This window comes from Pipistrellus kuhlii, unplaced genomic scaffold (genome assembly GCF_014108245.1).
Source record: "Pipistrellus kuhlii isolate mPipKuh1 unplaced genomic scaffold, mPipKuh1.p scaffold_m20_p_58, whole genome shotgun sequence".
NCBI lineage: Eukaryota > Metazoa > Chordata > Mammalia > Chiroptera > Vespertilionidae > Pipistrellus > Pipistrellus kuhlii.
The window spans coordinates 1,698,654-1,710,839 of record NW_023425560.1 but is presented as its reverse complement, the minus strand read 5'-3'; the positions used below and the strand labels follow the sequence as shown (position 1 = coordinate 1,710,839).

Sequence of the window (12,186 nt, the reverse complement as noted above, 5' to 3'; positions counted from 1 at the left end):
AGGCAGCGGCCCCCCCCCCCCGTGGCCTCCTGGGGGCCACCTGCTGCTGCACCCCGTCCTCGGGCTTCACTGGGTGCACTGTGAGGCCAGCGACCCAGGCTGGGCCCTGCCAGCCGCTCACGGTGTGGCCGTGGGCACGCTCCTCCCGTCTCCCCTCCCGGGGCCCCGTGTGTCCGTCCGCACGGCTCTGCCCTGACCCAGGAGCCCCCTGTGAGGGCGGACTGGCCGGGCCCCTTTTACAGCGGAAGAAACAGGAGCAGAGAGGCGCGGAGCCCTGCCCCCGGCATCACAGCAGATGAGCGGGAGGGCCATGGAGGCCCTGCTCCCCCGCAGGCGCCGAGGGCGGGAACCAGGCATCCCGCTGGCTCTCAGGCAGGGAGACCGAGGCTCCGGGAGGGTGCCCGGGGCTTCCCGCCCACACGCTCTGCGCCGGCCCCTCTTCTTCCCGAACCTGTTTGTTAACGAGGGGAACGTCACACAATATAAACGAAGCGGTTCCACCGGGCCCGTCAGTGGCTTTTTGTCTTTCCCCACGCCGTGCAGCCACCACCCGAGGAAGCCTGACCGCGGAACCCCTCTCCCAGGCCCCTCATTGGACAAAAGGGGGCCCCGGGACCTGGGGAGGGCCTCGCCGGGGGGCAGAGCGCGGAGCCCTGGGCATGGCTCTGTGCCCAGGGCGGTGGCACAGCGGGAGGTCCCAACGTGGCCTGGAAGATGCCACCCTTCCTTCCCCTGGTCCTGGAGCCCCAGAACCTGCTCAGAGGCGGCTGCCGGTCCTAGGCCTCTCCCACCAGGGGGCAGCAGAGAGCTTTCCAGAACCCCGAAGGGTGAGGTGAGGGCAGGGGCCCAGCAGAGCTGTGCACAAACAGTCCAGGCCTGACCTCCGGCTGCCCTCCCGGGGGCTGGCTGAAGGCGGGAGGAGGCCACAGCAATGGGGGACAGGAGCCCTGGGCAGTGCCCAGCACAACCGCACGGCCTCAGAGGCTGCCGGCCAGCACCCAGGCCGGGCCTGCCGCAGGGAGCACCGAGGGACCCAGGCCACCTGCCAACAGCGGCCTCCGACCATCAGGGCCTCGGGATCCGGGACTCCCTGTCCTCCCACAGGCTCATCCCCGCCCACAGCGGGCACTGCCCCCCGGGACCCCCTGGCTCTCGGCACAGACCCGGTGTGCACCCCCGGGCTCAGAGTCAAGCCCCACTTCCAGGCTGTGGGGTCCGTGGAAGAGTTTATTTCTGAGTCTGAGCGGACAGACCCCGTATCGGGGTGAAGCGAGGATCTGAGCAGCCGGCCCGGCTCGGCTCCGGCGGCCGCCACCTGTTTCCGATTAATGAGGCCGTTGCTCGAGGACAAGTCTGTTTGGCTGTGGACACCGAGCCAAACTCCAGTCACTGGCCAGGCCGCTTCACCACTCAGACCCTCAGTCTCGTCTTCATCCGTACCCTGAGGCAAGCCACGCCTCAGGCTCTGAGGATGAGGGGGACCGTGTGCCGGGCACCCAGGGGGTGCTCGGAGCTGGGCTGCCGGCCTCTGCTGTGGCCGAGGCGCGGAGCAGGCCGGGAGGGGCCCGGGCCGCCCCAGGCTCACAGCCCAGACCCGCTTCGCCCTTCCGAGGCCCTTCCTCCAGCAGAGTGGGCGCGAGACGGGCATGGGCCGGGCACAGGTGGGCCTTCAGCCCTCGGCACCGGCGGGCACGCAGCCCGGATCCCGTGGCCTGGTTTAGAAGGAGGCGCCGTGTCTCCACGGGGTCCGTCCAGTCTCCTTCCCACACCCCTCACTGCGCACCTACTGTGCGCAAACTCCATTAACGCTGTGCGCCGCTGCGGGGCTGGGCTGGGCGGGCCGCTCCTGGAGGAGCCACGGGGCTGGGAGGAAAGCACACTCCTGCCGGGGTCCCTGGAGGCTCCCACCCACCTCCCGTCACAGCCCCGCCTCCTGACCGCCAGGTGCCGGTGGCCCATCACCTGGCTGTGCCCCCTCCGCTCCGGCTCCCCGAGGAGCAGAGGCTGGGCCAGGCCGGGTCGGCTCCGATGTGGATAAGGAAGCCGAAGCTCAAAGAGGGATTCGATCATCCCAAGGCTGCACAGCACCTGTCCCCGTAGTCCCCATGGAGGCCTCAGCCCCTCACCGCCACGTGACAGTGTGAGCGCGAGAGGGGTGCCCGGGCAGACGTCTCGGACATGAGGGGCGAGAGACCCTCAGGAAGGAGTGAGCTCCCCGTCCGCCGAGGGGTCCACGCAGCCCACAGAGGGCCTGCGCATGGACAGGTGTGTCCAGGCGACCCCGAGAGCATGCCGGGCCCTGGGAGCCCTCGGACTCCCTGCACCGCTGCGGCCCCCGCTGCATGGGGGAGCTGGGGAGCGGGCGCTGAGCTCTCCTGGCCTGGGGGCTGCCTACCGGGGGGGGGGTGTATGCAAGTCCAAGCTGGGCCTCTGACGGGGTGACTGAGCACCTGCAGGAGGCGCCCCTCCTGTGCCAGGGGCCTGCCCCTCTTCTCCCCCCCCCCCCCCCCCCCGTGCCTCGGTGTTCTCATCTGTAAAAGGGGGCCACAGTCCTTGCAAACTGAAGCCCCCCTGGCACCCGCCGGGTCACCACACCCCCCAGGCGGGAGGCAGAGCTCTGACACGGCCTTTGGCCCCGGCTGGTGGCTCAGTGGTCAGAGCGTTGGTCCTGTCCTCACCGGACCCTCACGGCCCGGCCGAACCCACACGCCCTGGCTGGGGCGGCCCACAGCGTCCTGGAGGGGGAACGCGGGGCCGGGCGTCTCCGGGAAACGGAGCCCCTCCCAAAGACGATGGAAGCCTCTGGGGACGGGAGTGGGGGCCGTGAGGCTGGGCTCGGCGGGCTGGGTTTCCAGAGAAACAGGAGGGGGGTGGGGAAACGTGTCTCAGGCTCAGGAGCAGCCCGCCCGGCTGTGGGGAGGCCTGGGAGCGGTGGTGACCCCCATGCATGCAGCAGGCCCAGTGCCAGCAGACACGCCTGTTCCCGGCCGGGCGGGGCCGCAGCGAGGGTGAGGCCGGCCACACTGACGTCGCAGCCCAGCACGCCTGCTCCCCGACACACCCGGGGCCCCTCGTACCGGGCGCCAAGGATGGGGGGCCGCACCCCACACCTCTGCCGGGTCTGTGCGGGAGGAGGCCGGGGGGCGGCGCTGCGCCCCTGGCTGCTCCGTGGGGACTCCCCCTCCCACAGATCCTGCCAGTACCTGGGCAGTCCCCCCTCCCCCAGCCAGCTCGGGGCTGGGGAAACGCTCCCCCGCCTCCCCCACCCATATGAGGGAGGCCCTTGGCTTGAGGACAGCACCTCGGCCTAAGGGTTTCCCACCCTATTGCCAGGGGCCTGAGAAGAGGTCAGCGTAAGGTCAAGGACAAGGCCAGGGCTCCCACCACTTCCCGCTAAGGTCACCTTGGCGGTCAGGAGGCAGAGCCAGCAGGCCTGGGAAGAGGAACAGACTGGAGGGAGACTCGGACCTCAGTGTGGCCGGCTCGCCTGGGACGGGGCAGCCGCTTCCTGTGGCTGCTGAGACGATGACCACACGCTTGGTGACATACAACCACAGAAATGTGTGCTCCGTCCCAGACGCCAGCCGCTGAGCTCAGGCCGCAGGCCGCCCCTCCAGGCTCCGGGAGGGTCCCTGCCTCTGTTCCCAGGTCCGGCTGGGCTGTGGCCGCCTCGGCCCGCCCTGCCTCGGCCCCACGTGAGCTCCTCCCCCTGTGTGTGCTGAGGGCCAGGCCCCGGGGACTGGATGGCCTCAGGCATCAGGATGGACCCAGGCGCAGCCTCTGGCGGTAGGGTGCGGGCAGGCCTTTTTCGGGGCCACACGTAACACACGAGGGGGCTTCTTTAAGTGTTTCTTAACCCGACGTTAGAGAGGCAGGAAGGGAGAGGGAGGGAGAGAGAAGCATCTATCAGTTGCCTCCTGCACACACCCTGCCTGGGAGTCAGACCCACAACACCCCACCCCATGCACAGGACGACACAACCAGCTGAGCCACACCGGCCAGAGTGGGGACACTTTAAATATACACACATATGTATACACACACATATACATTATATACGTGTGTGTGTGTGTGTGTTTCAGAGAGGAAGGGAGCGGGAGCGAGAGAAACATAAATGACGAGAGAGAATCATGGATCGGCTGCCTCCTACACGCCCCCAACTGGGGATCGAACCCACAACCCGGGCCTGTGCCCTGACCAGGAATTGAACACAGACCTCCTGGCTTCTAGGTCAGTGCTCCACCCCTGAGCCACCCAGCCGGGCCTGGGGAGACGGTTTACAGGGTTTCCTGTGTTCTCTGCTCCTTCCTCCATGCTATGGTGATCAGACAGTCAGTGTTGCTCATCAGGCTAACAGTGAACACGCTGTTAAAACAGGAGTCCTTTCCCAGCGTGAGAGCCAGGCACAGACCGGGTGCCCGTGACAGAGGTCCCTGTCTCGGGCCCGGGCAGCCGTGTCGCGTGTCAGGGGGACGTGGCCACACAGACGTGTCCTGAGCCGGCCAGGCCCCGGGGCTCGGGGAGGGCGGGGCAGGGCAGGCGATGCTGACCGTGGGAAGCAGTGGGCAGACTACGCCCTGCCCTGTGGCCACTCAGGTCCTGGGGGAGAGGGGCGTCACCGCCCTGGCAAGGCAGGGCAGGTGCCTCCCCGCCCCTCTCCTCCGGCCCCCGCCGGCCCGGGCGGGCTGGGCAGGCGGCTGCAGGACCCGTGTGCAGGCCTTGCTGAGCGCCGAAAGGCCTGCGCCTCGCTGGTCCGGCTGCGTGCAGTGGTGTCAGTCAGTGCGCTGGGCCTGTCTTCTCCGGGCAGGGCTCGTGTCCGATGTGCGCCCGTGTGACCAGTGTCCACCCCGGGCTGGTGGCTGAGGGCAGGGGAGGAGGGCCTGTGCTGCCCACTGGCCTGCCCTGCCTCAGTGTCCCCACCTGTGTGCCCCTTAGGGTGGACAGCAAAGCGAGTGGCCGCCCCAGGACCCCGGCCTTCTGGGAGCTGGGCTCAGCGCCAGCCTCCGCCGCCCGCCTTCCTCCTCCTGGAGAGAACCCCAGGCTACAAGCCTTCCTCCGGCCGGAGCGGCTCCGGGACCAGAGCACCAGGGTGAGGCAGTGACACGCCAGGCAGCGGGACGCCCCACCAAGTCCTTGTTCCCATCACACAAACGCACTCGTGCTCATACCACGTGCAATGCACAGCACGCACACTGCATGCACACGCACACGAATGAGAGCACACACGCGCACATGGCTCTGCAATCGCTATGAAGTCACCCCCTGGCCGGGAGGTGGTCCACAGGAGGCACCCGCACCCCGCGCCCCGCACCCCGCACTCTGCACCCCGCGCAGGGTAGCTGGGGGATGCCTCCAGGTGTTGGCAGAGGGGTGAGGGGTGAGCTGTCTTTCTAACCATCACCCTGGCGCCAACCAGCCCCTGGATGTCAGCTCATTCCGCTGACGAAGGCGGCGGGCGGGCCTTTCACGTGCTGGAGGCATCCTGCTGCCACGCCCGCACACGCCCCGCTCCGTCCACCGGTGGCTGCTACGGCGCCGAGGTTGGAGGCCCCTGCAGCAGCGAAAAGCCGCCAGTGGAAATCCTCCCTTCCTCCTCCCTCCCCCCCTCCCTCACCCCCCCTCCTCCCTCTGTCCTTCCTCCTCCTTCCCTCCCTCCCTCCCTCCCCCCTCCCTCCCCCTCCCTCCCCCTCCCTCCCCCCTCCCTCACCCCCCCTCCTCCCTCTGTCCTTCCCTCCTCCTTCCCTCCCTCTCTCCTTCCCCCCCTCCCTCCCCCTCCCTCCCCCTCCCTCCCCCTCCCTCCTCCTCCCTCCCTCCTCCTCCCTCCCCCCCTCCCTCACCCCCCTCCTCCCTCTGTCCTTCCCTCCTCCTTCCCTCCCTCCCTCCCCCTCCCTCCCCCTCCCTCCCCCTCTGGGTGGGTCCCCGGGGCCTGGGAGCAGCCTGCGGTCTGTCCCTGCCTGCACTCCCCAGCCCCCCTCTGAGGTCCAGCGCGGGGCGCTCGGGCCCTGTGGGAAGGGGTCTGGGAACTGACCTTGGTTTTGTACGAGTGACCACACGGCTCTCCCCGAGGTCCCTGTGGCCAGCGGACCACCGTGCTGTGTGAGAGTGGCTGTCCCCCGTCCCCGGAGGACAGGCAGGGCAGCGGCCAGGAGGGGAGCAGGGGCCAGGAGCACAGGACAGGGAGCCGGGGAGCGGGAACAAGGGGAGAGGCCTGGGCAGCCCCCGCAGGGCGGCCGCCAGCCGGGTCCGCACACAGGCAGGAGCCCGGGCCGCGCGGAGGAGTGGGGTGCGGAGGGCATGCCTGGGGGGTGAGGTCACCCGTGCTGCGGCCAGAGCAGGGGGAAGTGCTGTGTCTGCACAAACCGCCTGGAAGGCGGGGGGAGGGGGAGGGGGGTCCCGGCGAGGGGAGCCGCAGCGGCCGCGGGCCGAAGCTTCTGTCTGTCTGTCCCGCAGGGAAATTACAGGGGCCGGCTGAGGCGCGCCGGAACCCGGGGCTCATCCATTCCCACTCTGCTCCGTCATCCGGGCGGTTTCCCCCACATCACCGGGAGCACTGGAGGGCAGAGGTCATCAGCCTGCAGCTCAGGGTGCCACCAAGGGCCGAGCCGGATGTGGGCACCGCGGGGACAGAGCCTGGTGGGGCCTGTCCTCTCAGCTCTGGCCTCACCCTCCGCCACCGTGGCCCGGCCACCCTCCGGCCCCGCTGCAGCCGGCGGCCCCCTCTGCTCCCTCCCAGAGCTCCAGGCTTGGCACGCCCAGGCCTCCTCTTCCCTGGAGGTGTCACCCAGGCTGCCCGGCGGCCTCCCCAGTCCCAGGGGTCCGGGTGGCCAGGCTCCGGGCTCCAGGCTCCGGCAGGGCCCGGGGAGGAAACGCACGGCTCGGAGTGAGTCGAAGTCAAGTGCAAATCCCAGCTGTTGGTCCTGGGAGGGCCCTTCGCCGGCCCTGTCTCAGGGCCTCGCCTGTCGAACGGGGACCTTGTGCAGGCATGAGGAGACGGTGCCCAGCACACAGTAGGCGCTCTATAAAGGGCTGGTCACACCCCTGCCGCCTCCAGCTGAGCTCTGGTGAATGTGTTCACCGTCAGGGCTGGCGAGGCCAGGGATCCACAGGAAACCCAACCAAGCGGGCTCAGCGTTACGTACGGAGGAGGTGCTGGGTCCGGCCAGAGGGAGAAAGGACGGCTTCAGGAACAGCAGGACCAGGCTCCAGGCCAGCTGCTCTCTCTCCTCCCGGGGCCCCTCAGGGGCCTCCAGATCCCTCAGGTCATGGGGGCTGCCAGCCACAGCTTCTGCTGTCCCCACGGCCGGGGAGGGGGTCCCTCCTGGCAGGAGGAAACCGCTTCCGGGGAGGTCTCCTGTGGAATGGGACTCACCCCTAAACCAATCCCTGGGGCGGGGGCGGGATATGCAGATGGGCTTGGCCAATCAGGTTTCAGTCCCACCTGAGTTTCGCGATCCCGGAGAGGACGCAGGCCTGTTGGCTGGGGGGTGGGGGCTCTGCCTCGGGGCGGGCCCTGGGGTCTCCCCGTCCAGGCTGCCCGCAGACAGATGTCCGAGGACAGAGCCGGCGGCCGCTGGTGAGTGTGGGAGGGGCTCCATCCTGAAGGTGAGCCGCAGGATCTGGAAGACACGGGGGCACGAGGCGGGCATAACCTCCCGTGGCTCCTGGCTGGAGCATCTCCCCTTCGTGACCACACGACCCCACCTTCGGCACCCCCCCCCCCCAGCCCGGCCGGCTGTGACCTGGGGCAGGTCACTCCCTGTCAGCCTCGCTCTCTTCCCTGTGACCTGGGGGCGGCGGGTGCTCCTACACCAGAGCCCGGGGTCCCACCGCGGGCGGGGAGTGCCCAGGGACCTGCCGGTATGGGGGCGGGTGGGGGGGCCGAGAGTGTCCCGTTAACGGAGTTACTGCTTCAGGCTGCCTGCTCGCCCTCCGTCAGCCCAGCAGGCCCCCGGGGCCCCTGGACACAGCTCAGGGTTCAACCTGCCGACCCGCGCATCACCCCCGCCAAGCCCGCCGTTCCCAGCGGCCTGGGTGGCCAGACCAGGCCTCAGGCTGCCTCTGGTGGCTCCCAGAGGGCAGAGTGGATGGAGGCCAGAGGGCAGACGGAGGCTGGAGGGCGGGTGGAGGCCTGGCAGCTTAGGAAGCAGGACAGAAGGACGGGCCCAGTCAGTGGGTGGGCGGGGCTATTGCTGGTCCAGGAGCGGCTCCGGTCCAGTTCGGGGGGGGGGGGGGGGGGAGGTGTTAATTTCCAAGAAGGGCTGGAGCAGCATCACTCAGAGATACGGCTGCTTCTTATGAGACACCAGCCCCTCCCTCCACGCCGCCCGCATTCCCCACCCGCCAGCTGTCCTGTCAGCGCTGCAGTGTCTTGTCTGCGAGGCATGAGTGCCGCTGCCCGGGGTCCGCTCCTGACTCTGGCTCACACGCTGTGTGCTGCTGGGCCTCTCTGTGCCTCGCTTCCTTCTCTGGGCACCAGCTACGGATGGTGCCGCCGCCTCCGAGGGTGTGGGCACAATCAGACTCTGTGGTGTCTGCCCGATACACACTAGACTCATCAATGTGACCTGCGGTTACCCCTCAGCCCGCCGCCCCTTCCGGCCTCAGTTTCCCCTCCTGTGAAATGGGCACGGAGCAGGATGGTGCTGGAGAGGGAGCATGAGCTCTGGGGTCGGATACGCTGTTCTCCCATCCTGGGTCCGCTCCCCATCAGCTCAGGGGCCTGGGAGCGCCCAGTCCAGCGTCTGTGCCCTGAGGGCGCAAGCCCGGCCCTGGGTGCTGTCACCACATCCTAAGGAAGTGCCAGGGCGGGGACCAGCGGGGTGACCCCCTCCTCCGGGCGAAGAGCCCCTCCTGTGTGGTCCCCGCCCTCGGCCCTCACCCCAAACTCGTTTTCTGTGGCTTCCAACACCCGTGTCAGCGGCCTGGGCCGGGTTCAGGTGTTCGGCTTTGGCAGAATTCGCTTCCTCTGGGTTGTAGAACTGAGGTCTCTCTTTGCTGCTGGCTGAGAGGATGGGGGAGAGGGGTCAGGGGGAGGGGGGCGCCCAGCTCCAGCAGCCCCCTCCCCCAGGGCCGCACTCTCCCGAGCTCTGCACACGGAGCCCCAGGCTGCGGGAGGGCCAGCCCTGGGCCTGGGCGCTCGCCTCAAAATGGGGTCTGATAGCACCCCCTTCCCAGGGGTCCCCAGAGCTGCTGCTGCGTCTGCCTCGCCTCTCCCGCAGCCCGGCCAGGGCCAGGCGGGGTCCGTGCGGTGAGGGCCAAGGGGAGGCTGCAGACAGAGTCCCACGTCACCCCTCCCACCCCACCCCGAGCGGGGCCCACCCTCTGAGTCACCCCCTTGTCCGATGATGCCTCTCGCAGACCAAGGTGTGGCTGGGGATGGTGGTCCAGGTCCCCAGAGGGAGTCAGCTGTGACCTCACCCGGCACGCGCCCCGGGCCTCACGGGGGCAGTCGAAGGGCAGAGCCTGCCCAGAGTTTGGGGAGCATGACCCAAGGACGAGCATGCAGCCCTGCTGGCCAGTTCTACGCAGAGGTGGTCGCCTCTTCTAGAACCTTCTGGTCCTGCGGTGCTGGGTGCCGCGAGCCACGGGGGCTGGCCTGAGCCCGTCCCTGTGGGCTCTGGGGGGTCTGCCTGTGCTAATGTGTTTTTGGGGGGACGGAGGAGCCATGCTCCTGAGTGAGAGAGGCCGATCCTCACCCCCCCAGTGTCACGGGCCCCTGTGCGCTTCCCAGTCACTCTGCCTGGACACTGCGCTCTCCGGTCCGCGCTGGCCCTCGGAGCCCCTGCAGGGAGGTCCCTGTGCCGCCTCTCCTCATCCCCCGGAGGCGTGCCCCAGGGGGGCCCTGCGACTCGGGGCGGGGGGGGGGGGGCTGTCAGGACCTCCTTCCCCGGCATCTCCCTGGCTCCCCGCCCCCCCCCTCCACGGGGGACCAGGCTGCTTCCCGGCGGGCGTGTCCTCAGCACGGGCCCCTGCTGCCCGGCCCCGGAGCCTCGGCGCTGAGAGGGGCGTCTCCCGGCAAGACCCTGACCTCACCTCACCCCGCTCCCACCCCGGCTCTCCTCCTCCGCTGGGCCTGGTTCGTAGGAGCCTGGCGGGTGGCGCAGGGACCAGAATGGGGCGGGTGTGGACCTGGAGCAGCCCCAGCCCCGGGGAGCAGGCACCCCGGTGACCAGTGCACCAGCAGGACCCGCGTGCCCTGTGCCCCGCCCGCCGAGGAGCCCACTTCCTCCCGCACCGCCTGGCGCACGCCAGGCCCCAGGCCCCTCGCCCGCCCGCGGGAGGCGGAGCTGGAGGAAAGGGGGTGCGGCCGGAGGGGGAGCCCTGAGGGTGAGGTTTGCTGACCAGAGGCAGGAAGGAGTGGGAGCAGCAGGGGGCGCTGCTCCCTCTGTGTCCAGCAGCTGAGGGTTCCCATTGAGGGCACAGAGCGCCCTGGGCCTCCGCCAGCCCCATTCTGCAGCCGGGGCCCAGCGCCGTGTCCGAGGACAAAGGCGACTAAGGGGCACGGCAGGGAGGGCAGCTCTGTGTCCGTCTGCACAAGAAATGAGCGCCTCCTTTGCAGGCAGCGGGAGAGGCCAGGTCGGGTGACGCGGGCAGTGTGGTCTGGAGGGAAGCGCTGGGCTTGGCTGGCAGGACCACAGGTCTGAGTCCCTGCCTGCTGTGGGCAGGCTCCACCTTCCAGAGCCTTCCTCTGAGGGTCATCCCGGCCCCGGGGCCGCGGACACGGAGTCAGGTAACACTGAGCACAGAGAGCCCCGGGCCGGGAGCAGCCATGATGCCATCCTACACCGCACAGGCCTGCGAGCGTGGCCTCAGTTTCCCCACCTGGGCAAGAAACGGAGCCCCTGACCCTTCCCAGTCTCCTCTTCTGTGCAGAGGGGCGGCGACCTCCTGCATTCCCAAGGAGCCACTCCTGGACCTGCGGGCCACTCCCTCTGCTCCATAGGCCTGGCTTGGCCTCCGGGTCTGCACACCGTCCCCCCGATGGACGCCCAGCCCCGGTCAGCATGCCGTCCCCACCAATGGAGGCCCAGCCCCGGTCAGCATGCCGTCCCCTCCCCAATAGAGGCCCAGCCCTGGTCAGCACTGTCCTCTCCAATGGACGCCCAGCCCCAGTCAGCACTGTCCTCTCCCCGATGGACGCCCAGTCCCGGTCAACACACCGTACTCCCCCCGATGGACGCCCAGCCCCGGTCTGCACTGTCCTCTCCCCGATGGAGGCCCAGCTCCGGATCAGCATGCCGTCCTCTCTGATGGAGGCCCAGCCCCGGTCAGCACACCGTCCTCCCCCCGATGGACGCCCAGCCCCGGTCAGCACACCGTCCTCCCTCCGATGGAGGCCCAGCCCCAGTCTGCACTGTCCTCTCCCCGATGGAGGCCCAGCTCCGGATCAGCACACCGTCCTCTCCGATGGAGGCCCAGCCCCGGCCAGCACGCCGTCCTCCCCCCGATGGACGCCCAGCCCCGGTCAGCACACCGTCCTCTCCGATGGAGGCCCAGCCCCGGCCAGCACGCCGTCCTCTCCTGATGGATGAGTGCTCGCTCTGGCCTGTGAGCAGGTGGGAGCGGTGGTGGCCGGCTCCAGTTTGTCCTCCGCCAGCTCCCAGTCCCCTCACCACACCCAAACCTCACTCACCTTCAGAGGGGGTTCAGCCCTCTCCTCGGACCCCGCAACCCCATCACAGTGGCTTCACTTCCTGTCCTGGCCCTGGGCGCCTGGGCGGGGATGGGGCCTGAAGTGCCCTCAGACTGCGGTTAATGAGGAGAAACAGCTTCCAGTCCCTGCAGACTGGGTGAAGCACCGCACCCCACCGCCTGCTGTCCGGGGCTCCCCAGCATCCTAGGAGATGCGCGGAGACGGACTGGAGGCAGAGCTGAGGACCCTGGACCAGCCCCCCGGGAGAGGCCACGCTCCAGCCTATAAGACCAGGCGTCGCCCAGGGGGCCCCTTCCCGGTCAGCGGACGTAGGAGGAAGTTCATCAATAATTGTTCCTCTTGCTCCCTCTCCCTTCCTCTCTGAAATCCGTAAGAAAATATTAAAAAGGAAAAAAATCCCCGGCGTGAGGGTTTGTCCCTGATGGAGGTGGGGGCGGGGGCAGGGGGACATCCATCCAACCCCTCAACCCTGCCCCGCTCTGAGGGCCCCCGGGGAGGTTGGGGGGAGGGAGCAGGCGGAGGGGGGGGGGCAG

The 12,186-nt window shown here is 69.1% G+C and overlaps 1 long non-coding RNA gene across 1 annotated transcript; it reads right to left on the bottom strand.

The window, feature by feature from the left end:
* Positions 1 to 12: 12 nt before the first annotated feature.
* LOC123651468 lies at positions 13 to 4,077 on the bottom strand. Its single transcript, XR_006740207.1, has 3 exons — positions 4,060 to 4,077; positions 198 to 208; positions 13 to 142 (listed from the first exon to the last, which is right to left on the bottom strand). It is a non-coding gene; the product is annotated as an uncharacterized LOC123651468 (long non-coding RNA).
* Positions 4,078 to 12,186: the final 8,109 nt, after the last annotated feature.